Source organism: Pongo pygmaeus, chromosome 8 (assembly GCF_028885625.2).
Source record: "Pongo pygmaeus isolate AG05252 chromosome 8, NHGRI_mPonPyg2-v2.0_pri, whole genome shotgun sequence".
Lineage (NCBI taxonomy): Eukaryota > Metazoa > Chordata > Mammalia > Primates > Hominidae > Pongo > Pongo pygmaeus.
The window spans coordinates 50,049,344-50,069,900 of record NC_072381.2 but is presented as its reverse complement, the minus strand read 5'-3'; the positions used below and the strand labels follow the sequence as shown (position 1 = coordinate 50,069,900).

Below are 20,557 nucleotides of genomic sequence, written 5' to 3'. Positions count from 1 at the left end.
ATTTGAAAGTGTAAACGGGCATAAAAGGGAAGGCTTAGTGAAAAATGATTATATTATTAATACTTGAAATTAATATTAGAATTCACAATTCAGATGTAAATAATGTTCTTTTAATTTAGAAACTGTCATACTTACCAGAGCTAAAGGAGCATTTTTATTTTGTTATAAATGGAAATGTGCATAAAATGTTTGTTTCAACCTTTACAAAAGTGTCCTTCAGATCCCATAATGTATTAGTAAATAAAACTAAAATCTAGCCTGAAAAAATCTCCATACTCACATACTTAGCAGGTAAACAAACTAAAAGCCTAAGTTTAGTAGTATGTTTCCCTGTAACAACAGCTTAGTCTCAGCCAGTCCCAGTAGCTATACTTTAACCACTCATAGGCGGCCAACTGGTTAAACCTTGTTTAAACAAGGCAAATGCTCAGCTGTAACCAATCCAGCTGTTTCTGTACCTCAGTTTCAGTTTCTGCACATTACATTTTTTTCCCCATAGATATTCGACTATGCGACAGTGCCAAAGTCTCTCTGAAATTTCTTTGATTCTAAGGGCTGATTTGCAAATCATTTTTTTTCTTTTCTCAATTAAACTCTCTTAAATTTGTCTAAAGTTTTTCTTTTAACAGTACCAATAATTTACATATTTTGGAGGTGGGGAATAAGAATATACCTCATAGCACCTGGGTCCCAATACACTTTAAACAAGAGAGGTTTCCAAGAAAATTGAGTGAAATAGAATAGGTTTTATCTGGGACTGGCCCACAAAGAAGGGCATTACATAATGATAAAGTGTTGAATTGAACAAGAAAACATCACTATTCTTTTTTTTTTCTTGATATTAATATTTATGCATCCAAAACAGGAGCACCCAGATTCATAAAGCAAGTTCTTAGAGACCTTCAAAGAGACTTAGACTCCCACAAAATAGTAGTGGCAGAAAAATGCAAAATTAGGTAAATTGATAAGTATCATTTCATGTATCTATTATCTCTTTGTTAATAGTTCTCATTGCACTTTAAAAAAGGCCAGTTAAAATCTTTAAGCATTTCATAAATGTTCAATTTAAAATAGAATAACCTGCTCCTAAATGACTTTTAGGTAAATAATGAACTTAAGGCCAAAATTAAGACGTTGTTTGAAACGAATGAGAAAAAAGATACAACATACCAGAATCTCTGGGACACAACCAAGGCGGTGTTAAGATGGAAATTTACAGCACTAAATACCCACATGAAAAATTAGAAATATTTCAATTTAACAACCTCACATCACAGCTAAAATAACAAAAGAACCAACAAAAAACCAGCCCCAAAGCCAGCAGAAGACAGTAAATAACCAAAATCAGAGCTGAACTGAAGGAGATTGAAACACAAAAGAATTCAAAAGATCAATGAATCCAGGAGTTGGCTTTTTGCAAAAAAATCAGTAAAATAGAAAGACTGCCAGCTAGACTAATAAGAGAGAAAATCCATATATAACACAATCCGAAACAATGGAGGAGATATTACCACTGACTCCAAAGAAATACAAATAACCATCAGAGAATATTACGAATACCTCTATGCACACACAGGAAAATCTACAATAAATGGATAAATTCCTGGACACATACACCCTCCCAAGACTGAGCCAGGAAGAAATTTTGAATCCCTGAACAGGCCAATAGTGAATGACCTCTGAAACTGAATCAGTAACAAATAGCCTACCAAAAATAAAAAAATAAAAATAAATAAAAGCCCAAGACCAGACAGATTCACAGCTGAATTCTACCAGATGTACAATGAAGAGCTAGCACCATTCCTGCTGAAACTATTCCAAAAAATTGAGGAGGAGGACTCCTTCATAACTCATTCTGTGAGGCCAGCATCATCCTGATACCAAAACCTGGCAGAGACACAATAAAAAGAAGAAACTTCAGGCAAATATGCTTGATGAACATCAATGCAAAAATTCTCAACAAAACTCAGCAACTGAATCCAGCAGCACATCAAAAAGCTTATCCATCACAGTTAAGTAGGCTTTATCCCTGGGATGCAAGGTTGGTTCAACATACACAAATCAATAAATGTGATTTGTCACATAAAGAGAACTAAAGACAAAAACCACATGATTATCTCAATAGATGCAGAAAAGGGTTTTGATAAAAACCAACACCCAGCCAGGTGCAGCGGCTCACGCCTGTAATCCCAGCACTTTGGGAGGCTGAGGTGGGTGGATCACGAGGTCAGGCGATCAAGACCATCCTGGCTAACATGGTGAAAGCCCGTCTCTACTAAAAATACAAACAATTAGCCGGGCGTGGTGGCAGGCGCCTGTAGTCCCAGCTACTTGGGAGGCTGAGGCAGGAGAATGGTGTGAACCTGGAAGGCAGAACTTGCAGTGAGCCAAGATCGTGCCACTGCGCTCCAGCCTGGGTGACAGAGTGAGACACCATCTCAAAAAAAAAAAAAAAAGAGAGGTGCCTTTTGTACCAAAATCAATACATACTTATGAACTTTTTTTCATAAAATGCAAGCCTCTGCCTCAAAAAAAAAAAAGGAAAAGAAAATATGGATGCTCCAAAGATAAAGAAAAGCCTCAATCCAACTACATTATTGCAATAACAAGAGATTTCAGAGTGTACATTGCCATTCTACCACTGGAAGTTTGTTTCATCTTCCCTCAAACTTGGAAAGGTTGCCATCTCCCAAAGCAGACAAATTCTCCCAGGAAAAAGAGAAAACACACACTTCCACCAGCATGTGGCTTCATAAGGGCAAGCACGTGCACCTGGCACATAGGAGGTACGTGCTGTCTGTTAAATGATGTGTTCACAGTGACCAGGCCTGCTAGACCCTTCCAAGGAACATGCTTGGCAAAGCCACAGAGCAGTCAGGATAAGACACGTATCACATCCTCATCTCTGGGAACTTACCCTTTTCTGAAGTTATAGCTAACTTAGTAAAAGTATAAGAGAGGTAACATGATATGACAAAATTTCACATGTTCCACTCAAGAAAACAACAAACACACGCACGTCCCTCAGATGACAACAGCCACGCCGACTCTGTGTCTGTGGCGGCATGTCCTACCTGACACGATCGTCACAGGGCCTCTGATCTCGGTCAACTTCTGCCAATGAAGTTCCGAATGAGGCATTGTATCAAAGTGCTCTTTCCAACTTTGGAGGCCCCGTCACCACTACCACTATTGCTGGGGGCTCTAGTGGAGTTCCATCAACCACTGGAATATGATGCTTTTTTTTCTTCAAATCCTGAGTCCTATTCATTAAAAAAAAAAAAAAAAAAGTAAACTCACTTTCAAAATAGAGTAAAAGTAGACTTTTTAAATATACTTATAGATATGAGTACTTTCACATATTTTATAGAGTACAACAGACAATATATAAATATAATTAACTTGTCAATTAACTTGTTAACTTTTGACCCCCATCCAAATAACTGCTGTTCAACAAAGATGTAACAAGACAACTTCAATAGTATAGAGAGTTGAAAATTAAACAGTCCTTAAATCTGACTGTTTTATGCGTGATTTCAATAATTTTTTAAAAACCAAAAGGTAAATACCGAGGCGGTGCATCATACCAGGTAAGAGCAGAGGCTCTGGAGTTAAATTTGGCTCTCCTACTTACTGGTTATATGATTGGAGGTAACTTGTTTTCTTGACCTCAGTTTTCTTGTCCATAAAAAGAGGGCAAGAATGATTCCTACTCTGGTAAGGCTGCTGGAAGGATTTAGTTGAATAATGTTTAAAGTACACTGCTAAGAATATCATAAGGACTCACTAAATAAAGCTATGTTAGTATTACATATTGTAATTTTTGTATTTTATATTACAACTTTGTAAAACATATCCAGAGGGAAAAAGCACACATCACCATAGAAGCAGTTTAAAGTTTAGGAAGAAAGAAATTCTATAAATTCTTGTATCTTGGGCAAGAAACACCAACAGGTGTGCAGATGCTGGAGGCAAGGCAGCTTCTACGGCAAAGCTTCTCACGTTTTGGTAAAAGCCACACAGCATGCATCTCCATGTCCTTTGGAGCTGGACTAGACTTGTGAATCCAAATGTCACCTGTGAGAGGCTCCTACTATTTAAAAAGAATAAATGGAAGAAGCATCAGACTGTAGCTAAACATACCTGTGAAAGGATCGAGCCATCCACACAGCAGACTGAACTGCAAAAGCGTTGGGATTTCTCTTCCAGGCATCTTCTTTGTCTCCTAGCTGGAGATCCTGCAGATGCCGCTTCTTTTCCTTTTCAGCTTTGGGTCCACTGTTTTTCTTTCTTTGTTTCTTCTGGTCCTTAGTCTCCATAGTGGCTGTTTACCAATAACAACTAACTCTAACCTACAAGGAAGAAGGTTGGGGTAAGGAGGTGGGAGAAGCATTTTACAATCCAGGCAATACCCAGTGAAAAACATTAAATTTCATTTATTTCTTTATGAAGGGATGATGTATTTGTTCACTGAACAAGGGTAGAAACTGCTTCACCATCCCCAATTTCATTTCTCTCTGTTATGCTATAAATTAGAGGAGTTACTTCTGCTAAGATTACATTTTATGATTAAGTTACTTTTTATTCATCTTAAGTGTCAACATCATCAGTATCTATTTCTGCAAGGATAGAAATATTCTATATCTGTACTTTTCAGCCATTTAGCCATTAGCCACATGTGGTTACTTAAAAGGTACTTAGAGAAACTAAAAAAATGAATTTTTAATTAATTTCATTCCAACTCTAAATAGTCACATGTGGCTACCATACTGGACAGCTCAGACCTAGATATCGACTGGGCTAATGAAGTGGTTTCCTAACCTAAACTAAAACTTAAATTTTAATAAAAAATTTAAAACGTTTTTATGAACTTCCAATAGGATTGCAGCATTACTTTTAGTACCTGTTGACTCTGTAAAACTCCTAAATTACAATTCATCTACATACATTTGAAAAATAGCAATATCTGTATGTGTGCGATATGACTGTTCTAAATGATGCCTGGAGACCTCCATGGACTTACAGAGACCCTTCCAGTGATTTCTGAGGTACCTGGGAATCTGTGGCCAATAAATTGGTAATCACTGAATTAGTGAGTCTTTTTAGGATATCGTGCTGCATAAAATCTGACAGCTTGATTGAAAAAAAGCGGGGCAGGGTGCCATTTCATTCAATTAAGGTCCTGTATTACTTCCGTTTAATAAATGTTTCTGTCTGTCTATGATGTGCTAGCCACTGTGCCAGTAAATGGATATAGGTATGATCTGACTTGCAGAGGAAATCCAAACTAGTATCTTCCGTGCCATGCAATAACGGCTACATTGCAAGGCTGCACAGGGTGCTACTGGAGCACAGAGGTGAGTCAGAGGCTTCCCACAGACACACACACGAGCGGAAACAGAAAGTCTTTATATATCACCATGTCAAGGAATACCAGCCGGGAGTTAAGAGAGCTGGGCACTAGGAACTCTGAAACCGAATAGCTGTGTGATTTCAGAGATTATGTTGCTTCTCTACTATATTTTAGTTCCGAACTTGTACTAATGTTTCTCTCCCTTTTCTTCTTGATGGGAAGAGCACAATTTGGGGTCAACAGATTCGGCTCAGGTCTAAGTCGCCTGCCGGGACCACGTCGCCAGGAAACCACGTCTCCCCGACAACTTCCTTCCCCGACCGGGCTCTCTGCAGGGATTCACCCCGTCCCTCTCCCAACGACCCCCGGGCACACCTCAGGCAGATGCGAAATATGCTGCTCCTCGGGAGCAAAGATGAGCCGGAGGACCAGGGAGGACCTTCCCAAGTGCACGACTCGCGATCTTCCCAGTGCCCCAGAGCCACGGACCGCACCGCCGCCTACCCCAGCCCCCGGCACCGAACCTGCTCACAACTGCGACTCCTCAAGTCCGCTTGGACACCGCAGGAAACGGAAATTCACTGTCGCGCCGACTCCCGGGGAGGGAAACAAAAGGCAGAAAAAAGTCCTGGAGGACTTTCAGGGGAGAGCTGGAAGAAAGACTCCTCAACAGCTGAGTGCAGGCGCGGCGCCGTGTGCGCAGTGCGTTCCACCGGGTCCGCATCCCTCCCGATTCCGCCCCATCCCGCCCTCGGAACTCGCTGCCTCAACTCCCGCGGTGGCACTCCCGATCAGCGTACACCGCGCTCGCCTTAGTCCTCCCCGAAGGCCAGGGCAGCGTGCGTCCTGGAGCGGATTAGTTGGTGCGGTGCAAAAGCCAGAAGGAGACACATTTGGTCCTGGCCACCCCGGAGTGACCGTGCCCGGGACGAATGGACTATGGCTCGACTGGGAGTCCACTTCCTCCTCTTTAAAGATGACAGATGAGGGAGATCTCGGGTTCTGGGGGTGCCCTAAAGCCCTCTTTTGGCCGGAAGCGGTGGCTCATGCCTGTAATCCCAGCCCTTTGGGAGGCCGAGGCGGGAGGATCGCTTGAGCCCAGGAGTTCAAGACCAGCCTGGGCAACATAGGGAGGCTACGGCTCTCCCTCAATAAATAAATAAATAAATAAACAAAACCCCGCGTCCTGGCGGGCGCCCATGGTCCCTGTGGTCCCAGCTACTCTGGAGGCTGAGGCAGAACGATCGCTTGAGCCTTGGAGGCGGAGGTTGCAGTGAGCTGAGATCGAGCCACTGCACTCCAGCCTGGGCGACAGAGCAAGACACTCTCTCAAAGAAAAATAAATAAATAAAATAAGGCCCTCTTTTTCCAGGACCAACAGACTCTGATGGCAGGGACAAACTGACCCAGCCTAAACTGCCTCGCCTTCCCTGCTCCCGGGAAAGGGGCTTTCCCTGAGGGAAGGTAGCATCTTGCCATTTTCTTCCTGCACAGCTTTGCCTTCTCAGGGATCCGCCCATTGCCACCTGAGGAAATGCCTTGGAGCCCATCTAACACCCAGCCCAGGTACTTGGGACGCCTACAGAGCCTACATTGTCAGAGGATGCATCTTCCTCTAGTCTTGGAGGGGTTCCTTTCAATAAGATCCCACCAGTGCACTCAAGGCTCAATTCTACACCAAAAAACTAGGCCCACTCCTATCACCGAGATCCCCAGGCTTCAGGTCCTGTCACAGGGACCTTGTTTTTGCTCCCAGCAGCCCCCAGGTATTCACTCTGCATAGGCTATATACTGGGTGCTGGACTGGGGAGGCTACCCACGTGGCGCATGCTTCCCTTATCCGTGAAGAGCTTAGGATGTTGTAATTTCTTCACACTAGGCCTCTTACTTCATGGAGATGTCAGTATCCGGGTAGATAATCCTTCTAACAACCTTTTGATCTCATGAAGCCCACTCCTGTCCTCTGCCCTACCTCAGCTTCCCCCTCCATCCATGATCAGACCTTAGACCTTGTCAGGTCCAAGGACTGCAAACCCCACAGTAGCCCACTCTGACCACCACCTCCTAGCTATCCAGGTTACTCCCTATACTGCCCTGAAACAAAACTCCTGCAACCTTACCAGCACCACCAATGCAGATCTTACTACCTGTTCACTGTTTCTTCCTTCCTTTATGACTTTTCCCTCTCTAGTGAGCCAGCTTAAACTCCATGACCAACCATTCTCATTGGTCCCTTGCACACCTCCTCAACTCACCCAACTTCCCTGTCAGCTCCTATCTGCTTAGTAAGATGGGAGCCCTGGATAAACCCAGCTCTCCATCTATTCCATGCCACAACGAAGCAACTAAACATGGATGGAGGAAAACAGGACCATGCCAGCAGTCCTCACTTTAATCATTCTTTGTCCGGTCGATTCAATCTCCCATTGTTCCAAATGAGTATTTCGCACATCTTCCTCTCTGTTCAATCCTTCCTACTGCCTCCCCCTTCCTTGCCTCCTGAAAAAAGACGGGAAGAAAGATCTTTTGAAAAAAGAAGGGATAGGTGTCCACAACTCAGTGTGAAGTGTTTAAAAGAGAGGCACACAAGCACGAAGAAAGCCAGAAGTAAGTAACCTGCAGAAAAGTAGGTAAAGGTTCTGATCTGGATCCAGATGAGAAATGGAATGGCAAGTGAAAATCAGGAAATATTTTGAAGAAGATAAATGTTCTTGGATATCTTTGAATACTTGGTAAATTATTAAGTTCTTATATATAATAAAGCAAGATTGTAGGTTCGTCTTTTTATTCAGGCATTTGAGGAAAATGTGACTCCAAGGACTATTGAAATCTGAGACATATGTTGTGGGTACATCAAGGAGAAGGTATAGTAGTGTTGAAGAATTTCAAAATATATTTAGGTCTTGTAAGTCAGCCCTTCTTCTTACATTAACTATATGACTCCTTCATAGTAGATTATTATTCCATCCAAAATTTCCTATTTCAAAAGCCACATTTGGTTCATGCAAATACGAAAAGATGCCATAGTAGAAGAAAAAAGTTTGGAGATGATGAAGATGCAAACAGGAGTATTTAGTAATACTTTAGTAAGCTTACATGAATACAATAAAATACAGCTTTAATTTGGCTTCTAAGTACACTTTATTCTAGACATTATAAATCACCATCACTTCAGAGAAAAAAAGAGAGCCAGAGATGAAGATATACGTTCCAACATAATGTAAAGGCATAGTAGCATCCTCAACATGACATATACTGTGCTCCTAAATATTAAGGATAAGATGCTAAAATTTGTCTTTATCCCCATGTTTTGGGTTCTAAAATATTAGATGTAGAAAAAAAGAAAAAGAAGGAAACCACTCTAAGACAAGGAATTTTATTTTCATAAAACATCCATATCCACATAATTTGTAGGCAGTTTCCTAAATGGCTTTCAGTGATCCCCTTTTCTTAATGTTCATGTCCTGTCCTTTCAGCTTGATAGTTGGCTTGAGATTAATCACACTTGAGCTTAATCACTTCCAAGTCTAGATGACAAAAGCCTTTGACTTTTTTCTTGCACATTCTTTTTCGCCTTCTTATTTATTAGCCCTGTCGAAGCTGCTTCCATGTTGTGAGATGCTTTACGGGTAACATCCATGTGGTAAAATAGTGAAGTAGGCCTCTTGCCAACCACCAATTAAGAATAGCCATGGAGGAACCGAGTCCCACCAACAGCTACTTGAGTCACTATAAAAGTGGACTCATCACTGGTTGAACCTTGGGGTAACAATAGCCCAATCGACACCTTGATTTTAGCCTTGTGAGATATTCAGACACAGAGAATTCAGCTAAGAATTCTCTGAATTTCTGACTCATGGAAACTGTGAGATAATAAGTGTTTGCTGCTTTATCCACTAAGATTTTGGATAATTTGTTAAACAAATATATAACTAATACACATACATACACAACTTGCAAGATAAAGTATAACTTTAGAGGAAAAAAGAAGAAATCAAGCAAGAACTAGATGAAGTTAACATAAACTAAGCTCAACATATCTCATTACAGCATGTGGAAATTGTAAAGTATCTTGTTCTTATATATGTTAAGTACTCAGAAAAAATTAGAGTATTGCTGAAATCTGTATACTGAAGTTGAAAAAGACAAAGAAAACTTAGAGGATGTATGGGAGGTAATGAAAAGATAATTAAAAGACTCAAAATCAAAATTTTTATAACAGAATTTGTATTTTAAGAAAAATGTAAAGAGTTACAAAAAGTATGTCCCCTTCTCTGACAGTAATTATTACCCTATTTGCTACAATATAATAAGTAAGGTTTTGAGTAACAAATTTGTGGCAGATTTAAGCAACAGTCCAGGTAAACAGACACTTCTCTTTCAATAAGGGAGCAGGAAATGATAATTACATTATTAAGCAAAAACATTTTATCTTTGTTTACAGACTGTGTGTGTGTGTGTGTGAATGTTTCTCACAAATTGCAAAGGTCCCCAATTTTAACAAAGAATTTATTTGACCATTAACTATATTTCATGCATAACCTTCATTTTATAACATGAAATTATATATTGAATTTAGATTTTTACATTTTGTTAATTACTACTTCACAAGAAGGGGAAAAATAAAAAATCTTCAAAATGCAATTATAGCTTAATGATTTAAATCAATTCACCAGGCTATGGTTGTGGCAGATAATAAAAAATTAAATTCTTCTTCCAAAGCTAAGTTGATTACTCTGAGTACCTACCTGTGTTCTTCCAAAATTTTATAAATTACGTGGGATTGGAGCTCAGATGAAATTTAGATTGCTTTTTTTTCCAACTTTTAAGTTCAGTGGTTCATGAAGATGATTAAATGGTGGCTAAAATGAGGATCTAAATCTATTGTATCATACTTTACAATCAGAAATAAATGACAGCAGTAACGTATTTTATTAACTTATTTCTGAGGTAATAGAAGAGGAATATATATGATGAGGAAGAATGAATTGATTTGGACTGGTAAGGAAATATGATTTTAAGAGAAATTTACACACCTAGTTAGTATGCAGGAAGGTGTGGAAAGCAAAAAAGACCTGAGATAAAATTAATGGCTTAAAAAATTCTGAGAGCCCAAACAGCCATGCACCATTATATTCAAAAACAAAATAAGCACATGCTGAAACATTACCTTAATGTGAGGAAAAACTTGATGTGCCGGGAATAGTGAGAAATGACATATTTCCTGGTCTGGCCAGACTGCTTTTTTAGTACATTGGAGCCACAAAATCAAGGTATATATTCAATCCATGAATGTTTTGATTTCTCATTTGCAGCATTTTGAGGTTTTGACACATCAAAACATCTGAATAATAAAATCTCACATCTAATGTTGGTAAATATGACCACAACAAGCTCTAAAATTCTATACACCTTGCCTTTCTGCCTGAACCTTGCCCCCCAAAAATAATTTATTTCAGGCATTTCCAGTCAAAATTTTAAAACTGATACTAATTTTGTGTAGTTTGGGTCATGTTTATGACATGTTAATTAGTCATAGTTGTCAAGAAACAGAATGACCTAGGTAATATGCTTAACTCTGAAGGTAGGCTGTCAGGTTTTGAAACCCATGGATTAAGAACAGGGAAGTGGCTGGGCGCAGTGGCTTATGCCTGTAATTCCAGCACTTTCAGGGGCCGAGACAGGTGGATCACTTGAGATCAGGAGTTTGAGACCTGCCTGGCCAACATGGGTGAAACTCCATCTCTACCCAAAATACAAAAATTAGCCAGGCATGCTGGCACACATCTGTAATCCAAGCTACTCAGGAGGCTGAGACAGGAGAATAGCTTGAACCTGGGAGGTGGAGGTTGCAGAGAGCCGAGATCGTGCCACTGCACTCCAGCCTGAGTGACATAGCGAGACTCTGTCTCAAAAACAAAACAAAACAAAACAGGTAAGGGGTAATTCTCCAAAGGAAAACTACCATTATTTTATCAACATAATGAAGGAAGCATTCTGGTCAGTCAAACCAACCTATGTCTATAATCAAAGTGCAAGCTTTACAGAGAAATTTTTAATACAGAACTGAAATATAATTCATAAGTAATTGGAGTATTCTGGGGAATAGATGCTAGTAAAAGTTAAGGAAAATTTATGCATTTTCTTGTCTTATAAGAAATGTCACAAGCGAGGGAGGAGCCAAGATCCCCAAATAGGAACAGCTCCAGTCTACAGCTCCCAGCATGAGCGACACAGAAGAGGGGTGATTTCTGCATTTCCATCTAAGGTACCGGGTTCATCTCACCAGGGAGTGCCAGACAGTGGGTGCAAGACAGTGGGTGCAGCTCACCGTGTGCCAGCCAAAGCTGGGCGAGGCATTGCCTCACTCGGGAAGTGCAAGGGGTCAGGGAGTTCCCTTTCCTGGTCAAGGAAATGGGTGACAGACGGCACCTGGAAAATTGGGCCACTCCCACCGAAATACTGTGCTTTTCCGACGGGTTTAGGAAACGGCGCACCAGGAGATTATATCCCGCACTTGGCTCAGAGGGTCCTACCCCACGGAGTCTCACTGATTGCTAGCACAGCAGTCTGAGATCAAACTGCAAGGCAGCAGCGAGGCTGGGGGAGGGGCACCTGCCATTGCCCAGGCTTGCTTAGGTAAACAAAGCAGCCAGGAAGCTTGAACTGGGTGGAGCCCACCACAGTTCAAAGAGGCCTGCCTGCCTCTGTAGGCTCCATCTCTGGGGGCAGGGCCCAGACAAATAAAAAGACAGCAGTAACCTCTGCAGACTTAAATGTCACTGTCTGACAGCTTTGAGGAGAGTAGTGGTTCTCCCAGCACACAGGTGGAGATCTGAGAATGGGCAGACTGCCTCCTCAAGTGGGTCCCTGACCCCTGAACCCTGAGCAGTCTAACTGGGAGGCACTCCCCAGTAGAGGCAGACTGACACCTGACATGGCCAGGTACTCCTCTGAGACAAAACTTCCAGAGGAACAATCAGACAGCAGCATTCGTGGATTACAAAAATCTGCGGTTCTGCAGACACTGCTGCTGATACTCAGGCAAACAGGGTCTGGAGTGGACCTCTAGGAAACTCCAACAGACCCGCAGCTGAGGGTCCCATCTGTTAGAAGGAAAACTAACAAACAGAAAGGACATCCACACCAAAAACCCACCTGTACATCACTATCATCAAAGACCAAAAGTAGATAAAACCACACAGATGGGGAAAAAACAGAGCAGAAAAACTGGAAACTCTAAAAAGCAGAGCACCTCTCCTCCTCCAAAGGAACGCAGTTCCTCACCAGCAATGGAAAAAAGCTGGACGGAGAATGACTTTGGTGAGTTGAGAGAAGAAGGCTTCAGACGATCAAACTACTCCGAGCTACAGGAGGAAACTCAAACCAAAGGCAAATAAGTTGAAAACTTTGAAAAAAATTTAGACGAATGTATAACTAGAATAACCAATACAGAGAAGTGCTTAAAGGAGCTGATGGAGCTGAAAACCAAGGCTCGAGAACTACGTGAAGAATGTAGACGCCTCAGGAGCTGATGCAATCAACTGGAAGAAAGGGTATCAGTGATGGAAGATGAAATGAATGAAATGAAGCGAGAAGGGAAGTTTAGAGAAAAAAGAATAAAAAGAAACGGTAAAGCCTCCAAGAAATATGGGACTATGTGAAAAGACCAAATCTACATCTGATTGGTGTACCTGAAAGTGACGGGGAGAATGGAACCAAGTTGGAAAACACTCTGCAGGGTATTATCCAGGAGAACTTCCCCAATCTAGCAAGGCAGGCCAACATTCAGATTCAGGAAATACAGAGAATGCCACAAAGATACTCCTCGAGAAGAGCAACTCCAAGACACATAATTGTCAGATTCACCAAAGTTGAAATGAAGGAAAAAATGTTAAGGGCAGCCAGAGAGAAAGGTCGGGTTATCCACAAAGGGAAGCCCATCAGACTAACAGCAGATCTCTTGGCAGAAACTCTACAAGCCAGAAGAGAGTGGGGGCCAATATTCAACATTCTTAAAGAAAAGAATTTTCAACCCAGAATTTCATATCCAGCCAAACTAAGCTTCATAAGTGAAGGAGAAATAAAATACTTTACAGACAAGCAAATGCTGAGAGATTTTGTCACCACCAGGCCTGCCCTAAAAGAGCTCCTGAAGGAAGCACTAAATATGGAAAGGCACAACTGGTATCAGCCACTGCAAAATCATGCCAAAATGTAAAGACCGTCAAGACTAGGAAGAGACTGCATCAACTAACGAGCAAAATAACCAGCTAACATCATAATGACAGGATCAAATTCACACATAACAATATTAACTTTAAATGTAAATGGACTAAATGCTCCAATTAAAAGACACAGACTGGCAAATTGAATAAAGACTCAAGACCCATCAGTGTGCTGTATTCAGGAAACCCATCTCACGTGCAGAGACACACATAGGCTCAAAATAAAGGGATGGAGGAAGATCTACCAAGCAAATGGAAAACAAAAAAAGGCAGGGGTTGCAATCCTAGTCTCTGAGAAAATGGAATTTAAATCAACAAAGATCAAAAGAGACAAAGAAGGCTATTACATAATAGTAAAGGGATCAATTCAACAAGAAGCACTAACTATCCTAAATATATATGCACCCAATACAGGAGCACCCAGATTCATAAAGCAAGTCCTGAGTGACCTACAAAGAGACTTAGACTCCCACACAATAATAATGGGAGACTTTAACACCCCACTGTCAACATTAGACAGATCGACGAGACAGAAAGTGAACAAGGATACCCAGGAATTGAACTCAGCTCTGCACCAAGCGGACCTAATAGACATCTACAGAACTCTCCACCCCCAATCAACAGAATATACATTTTTTTCAGCACCACACCACACCTATTCCAAAATTGACCACATAGTTGGAAGTAAAGCTCTCCTCAGCAAATGTAAAAGAACAGAAATTGTAACAAATTGTCTCTCAGACCACAGTGCAATCAAACTAGAACTTAGGATTAAGAAACTCACTACAAACCGCTCAACTACATGGAAACTGAACAACCTGCTCCTGAATGACTACTGGGTACATGACGAAATGAAGGCAGAAATAAAGATGTTCTTTGAAACCAACAAGAACAAAGACACAACATACCAGAATCTCTGGGACACATTCAAAGCAGTGTGTAGAGGGAAATTTATAGCACTAAATGCCCACAAGAGAAAGCAGGAAAGATCCAAAATCAACACCCTAACATCACAATTAAAAGAACTACAAAAGCAAGAGCAAACACATTCAAAAGCTAGCAGAAGGCAAGAAATAACTAAAATCAGAGCAGAACTGAAGGAAATAGAGACACAAAAAAACCCTTCAAAAAATTAATGAATCCAGGAGCTGGTTTTTTGAAAGGATCAACAAAATTGATAGACCGCTAGCAAGACTAATAAAGAAAAAAAGAGAGAAGAATCAAATAGATGCAATAAAAAATGATAAAGGGGATATCACCACCAATCCCACAGGAATACAAACTACCATCAGAGAATACTACAAACACCTCTATGCAAATAAACTAGAAAATCTAGAAGAAATGGATAAATTCCTCAACACATAAACTCTCTCAAGACTAAACCAGGAAGAAGTTGAATCTCTGAATAGACCAATAACAGGATCTGAAATTGTGGCAATAATCAATAACTTACCAACCAAAAAGAGTCCAGGACCAAATGGATTCACAGCTGAATTCTACCAGAGGTACAAGGAGGAACTGGTACCATTCCTTCTGAAACTATTCCAATCAATAGAAAAAGAGGGAATCCTCCCTAACTCATTTTATGAGGCCAGCATCATCCTGATACTAAAGCCGGGCAGACACAACCAAAAAAGAGAATTTTAGATGAATATACTTGATGAACATTGATGCAAAAATCCTCAATAAAATACTGGCAAACAGAATCCAGCAGCACATCAAAAAGCTTATCCACCATGATCAAGTGGGCTTCATCCCTGGGATGCAAGGCTGGTTCAATATACACAAATCAATAAATGTAATCCAGCATATAAACAGAACCAAAGACAAAAACCACATGATTATCTCAATAGATGCAGAAAAGGCCTTTGACAAAATTCAACCCTTCATGCTAAAAACTTTCAATAAATTAGGTATTGATTGGACGTATCTCAAAATAATAAGAGCTATCTATGACAAACCCACAGCCAATATCATACTGAATGGGCAAAAACTGGAAGCATTCCCTTTGAACACTGGCACAAGATAGGGATGCCCTCTCTCACCACTCCTATTCAACATAGTGTTGGAAGTTCTGGCCAGGGCAATTAGGCAGGAGAAGGAAATAAAGGGTATTCAATTAGGAAAAGAGGAAGTCAAATTGTCCCTGTTTGCAGATGACATGATTGTATATCTAGAAAACCCCATTGTCTCAGCCCAAAATCTCCTTAAGCTAATAAGCAACTTCAGCAAAGTCTCAGAATACAAAACCAATGTACAAAAATCACAAGCATTCTTATAAACCAATAACAGACAAACAGAGAGCCAAATCATGAGTGAACTCCCATTCACAATGGCTTCAAAGAGAATAAAATACTTAGGAATCCAAGTTACAAGGGATGTGAAGGACCTCTTCAAGGAGAACTATAAACCACTGCTCAGTGAAATAAAAGAGGATACAAAGAAATGGAAGAACATTCCACGCTCATGGGTAGGAAGAATCAATATCGTGAAAATGGCCATACTGCCCAAGGTAATTTACAGATTCAATGCCATCCCCGTCAAGCTACCAATGACTTTCTTCACAGAATTGGAAAAAACTACTTTAAAGTTCATGTGGAACCAAAAAAGAGCCCGCATCGCCAAGTGAATCCTAAGCCAAAAGAACAAAGCTGGAGGCATCACGCTACCTGACTTCAAGCTATACTACAAGGATGCAGTAATCAAAACAGCACGGTACTTGTACCAAAACAGAGATATAGATCAATGGAACAGAACAGAGCCCTCGGAAATAACACTGCATATCTACAACTATCTGATCTTTGACAAACCTGAGAAAAACAAGCAATGGGGAAAAGATTCCCTATTTAATAAATGGTGCTGGGAAAACTGGCTAGCCATATGGAGAAAGCTGAAACTGGATCCCTTCCTTACACTTTATACAAAAATCAATTCAAGATGGATCAAAGACTTAAACGTTAGACCTAAAACCATAAAAACCCTAGAAGAAAACCTAGGCATTACCGTTCAAGGACATAGGCATGGGCAAGGACTTCATGTCTAAAACACCAAAAGCAATGGCAACAAAAGCCAAAATTGACAAATGGGATCTAATTAAACTAAAGAGCTTCTGCACAGCAAAAGAAACTACCATCAGAGTGAACAGGCAACCTACAAAATGGGAGAAAATTTTCACAACCTACTCATCTGACAAAGGGCTAGTATCCAGAATCTGCAATGAACTCAAACAAGTTTACAAGAAAAAAACAACCCCATCAAAAAGTGGGCAAAGGACATGAACAGACACTTCTCAAAAGAAGATATTTATGCAGCCAAAAGACACATGAAAAAATGCTCATCATCACTGGCCATCAGAGAAATGCAAATCAAAACCAAAATGAGATACCATCTCACACCAGTCAGAATGGCAATCATTAAAAAGTCAGGAAACAACAGGTGCTGGAGAGGATGTGGAGAAATAGGAACACTTTTACACCGTTGGTGGGACTGTAAACTAGTTCAACCCTTGTGGAAGTCAGTGTGGTGATTCCTCAGGGATCTAGAGGTGGAAATACCATTTGACCCAGCCATCCCATTACTGGGTATATACCCAAAGGACTATAAATCATGCTGCTATAAAGACACATGCACATGTATGTTTATTGCGGCACTATTCACAATAGCAAAGACTTGGAACCAACCCAAATGTCCAACAACGATAGACTAGATTAAGAAAATGTGGCACATATACACCATGGAATACTATGCAGCCATAAAAAATGATGAGTTCATGTCCTTTGTAGGGACATGGATGAAATTGGAAATCATCATTCTCAGTAAACTATCTCAAGAACAAAAAACCAAACACCACATGTTCTCACTCATAGATGGGAATTGAACAATGAGAACACATGGACACAGGAAGGGGAACATCACACTCTGGGGACTGTTGTGGGGTGGGGGGAGTGGGGAGGGATAGCATTAGGAGATATACCTAATGCTAAATGATGAGTTAATGGGTGCGGCACACCAGCATGGCACATGTATACATATGTAACTAACCTGCACCTTGTGCACATGTACCCTAAAACTTAAAGTATAATGATAATAAAAAAAAAACAAAAATGGAGGTCATTAGTAAACATGAAAAGCAGTTCAGCTGCTGTGTTAGGATTGAAAGATAATTGGCCTAGGAGTATTTTGACTATTTTGGTGGTGGTTATTATTATTTTTGTTTGTGGGTCTTAATATTTTTCTCTCAAGATCTCATTCTTATTCACTAAGTCATTTCCTTTTTTAAAATTCTATTTTCTTATCTTTGTGAGGATATTTACTATAATCATGTTTATTTTAAAGCAGTTTTATTTGGCTACCTCTCTATTATTTCTTCTCCCCATTCCCAGCTTCTATTTCTTATTCTGGTTTATTTTCCATTTTGGGGGTTTCAGGTTTTATTCAAAGAGGCTGATTAATCCTGCTTCTCCATTCACATTAAATTATTAGTTGAGTGTGTAGGCCATGGAAACACATATATCTTCATGTGTAATTGTTTAATGTTTCTTATTTTTCATGTAACTCTCTGTGGGTGGATTTTATGTCAACAGGATCTTGGGGCCAGGAGAATGATCTGCAACATGTGGCTTCCAAGCTCACCCTGAGGGTTTGTTACCCCAGACAACTTTTTGGGGGGAAAAAAGATAAGCAGCCTGCAAAGAAGGTTTCATGAGTCAAGATAGGATGGGATGTGGCACATGTGCCTTCTTCTCACTTGCCATTTTCTAGAACTCAGTCACATGGCCAAGCTTAATTATTGGGAAGTTGAGACAAGTACTTTTGCTATGTTCTTAAAAGATGAGGGAAATACATATTTTTTAACATATATATAGGTGTATATATATGTAAATATATACATGTGTAAAAATATATATGTGTGTGTGGATTTTTAACAGATAGTTGTCGGTGTCACTAGTGGCTGGGCACTGAAATGCTCTTTGGAAATCTTCTGTGTGTGAGCAGAGCTTGTCAGCAGGTGGACATTCCTGCACTCAAGCAAAGAGTTGGCCTTTCTTTCTTTGACTTAAAGTCTGGTGGCTCTCTCACAGTTTCTTCAGAAAATCATCTCTTATGAGGAAGTAGAAGGCTTAGGGGAAAATTGCTCAGAACTTGGGGAAGGATCCCTCTAATTTACCTATACCTTTATTTAATATTTTAACTGACACCACTAATCCTTCTTGCTTTTCATGCTACCCTTATTTTTTAAGTTTGTCACATGTTCTCCAGAGTCGATTTGATAGTATATGTTATCCATACTCACCCAATGTTGCCATTTGCAATGTGATTTTTTTGTATTCTGCTTTAAATAATTATGACCTTCCATCTACTTTCAAACGTTAAGAAACTTGCTGAGTCACATCTTTGCTTTTATCACGTTTCTTTCCTGTGGTTTAATACTTTTTACAAATTTTAAACTGAGGTATGTGGAAGAAAGCAAATAAGTACTTTGGTCTATCTAAAATCTTTTTTTTTTTAAATTATTGTTATTTAATTATTCTTTATGTTCTGGGATACATGTGCAGAATGTGCAGGTTTGTTACATAGGTATACATGTGCCATGTTGGTTTGCTGCACCCATCAACCAGTCATGTAATTAGGTATTTCTCCTAATGCTATCCTTCCCCTTGCCCCCCCCCCCCACCCCGACAGACCTTGGTGTGTCTGTGCCCATATGTTCTCATTGTTCAACTCCCACATATGAGTGAGAAGATGCAGTGTTTGGTTTTCTGTTCCTGTGTCAGTTGGCTGAAAATGATGGTTTCCAGCTTCATTCATGTCTCTGCCTAGGACATGAACTCATTCTTTTTTATGGCTGCATAGTATTCCATGGTGTATATGTGCCACATTTTCTTTATCCAGTCTATTACTAATGGGCATTTGGGTTGGTGCCAAGTGTTTGCTATTGTGAATAATGCTGCAACAAACATACGTACGCATGTGTCTTTATAGTAGAATGATTTATAATCCTTTGGGATTATACCCACTAATGGAATTGCTGGGTCAAATGGTGTTTCTAGTTCTAGATCCTTGAGGAATTGCCACACTATCTTCCACAATGGTTGAACTAATTTACACTCCCACCATTAGTGTAATATCATTTCTATTTCTCCACATCCTCTCCAGCACCGGTTGTTTCCTGAATTTTTAATGATTGCCATACTAATGCACATGAGATGATATCTCATTGTGGTTTTGATTTGCATTTCTCTAATGACCAGTGATGAGCTTTTTTTACCTATGTTTGTTGGCGGCCTCAATGTCTTCTTTTGAAAAGTGTCTGTTCATATCCTTCGCCCACTTTTGATGGGGTTAATTGTTTTTTTCTTGTAAGTTTGTTTAAGTTCCCTATAGATTCTGGATATTAGCCCTTTGTCACATGGAGAGATTGTAAAAATTTTATCCCATTCTGTAGGTTGTCTGTTCACTCTGATGTTAGTTTATTTTGCTGTACAGAAGCTCTTTAGTTTAATTAGATCCCATTTGCCAATCTTGGCTTTTGTTGCAATTGCTCTTGGTGTTTTAGGCATGAAGTCTTTGCCTATTCATATGTCCTTAATGGTATTGCCTAGGTTTTCTTATAGGATTTTTATGGTTTTAGGTCTTACATTTAAGTCTTTTTTTTTTCTTTTTATTATTATTATTATTATTACTATTATTATACTTTAGGCTCTATGGTACATGTGCGCAACGTGCAGGTAAGTTACATATGTATACATGTGCCATGCTGGTGCGCTGCACCCACCAACTCGTCATCTAGCATAAGGTATATCTCCCAATGCTATCCCTCCCCCCTCCCCCCACCCCACAACAGTCCCCGAAGTGTACTCACACATTTGCACTTCAAAATTAGGAAAAGATGATTTGTGGGATGATTGATTTATAAATAGTTGCATTTAAACATGGAATTTAAATATCAATATGCTTATTGAATATCTTAATGTCA

The 20,557-nt window shown here is 40.0% G+C and overlaps 1 long non-coding RNA gene across 1 annotated transcript; it reads right to left on the bottom strand.

Moving 5' to 3' along the window:
* Window positions 1-2,662: 2,662 nt before the first annotated feature.
* LOC134740154 (uncharacterized) lies at window positions 2,663-6,008 on the bottom strand. The gene is made up of 3 exons (XR_010127417.1): window positions 5,878-6,008; window positions 4,144-4,352; window positions 2,663-3,263 (listed from the first exon to the last, which is right to left on the bottom strand). It is a non-coding gene; the product is annotated as an uncharacterized LOC134740154 (long non-coding RNA).
* Between the last annotated feature and the right edge of the window lie 14,549 nt (window positions 6,009-20,557).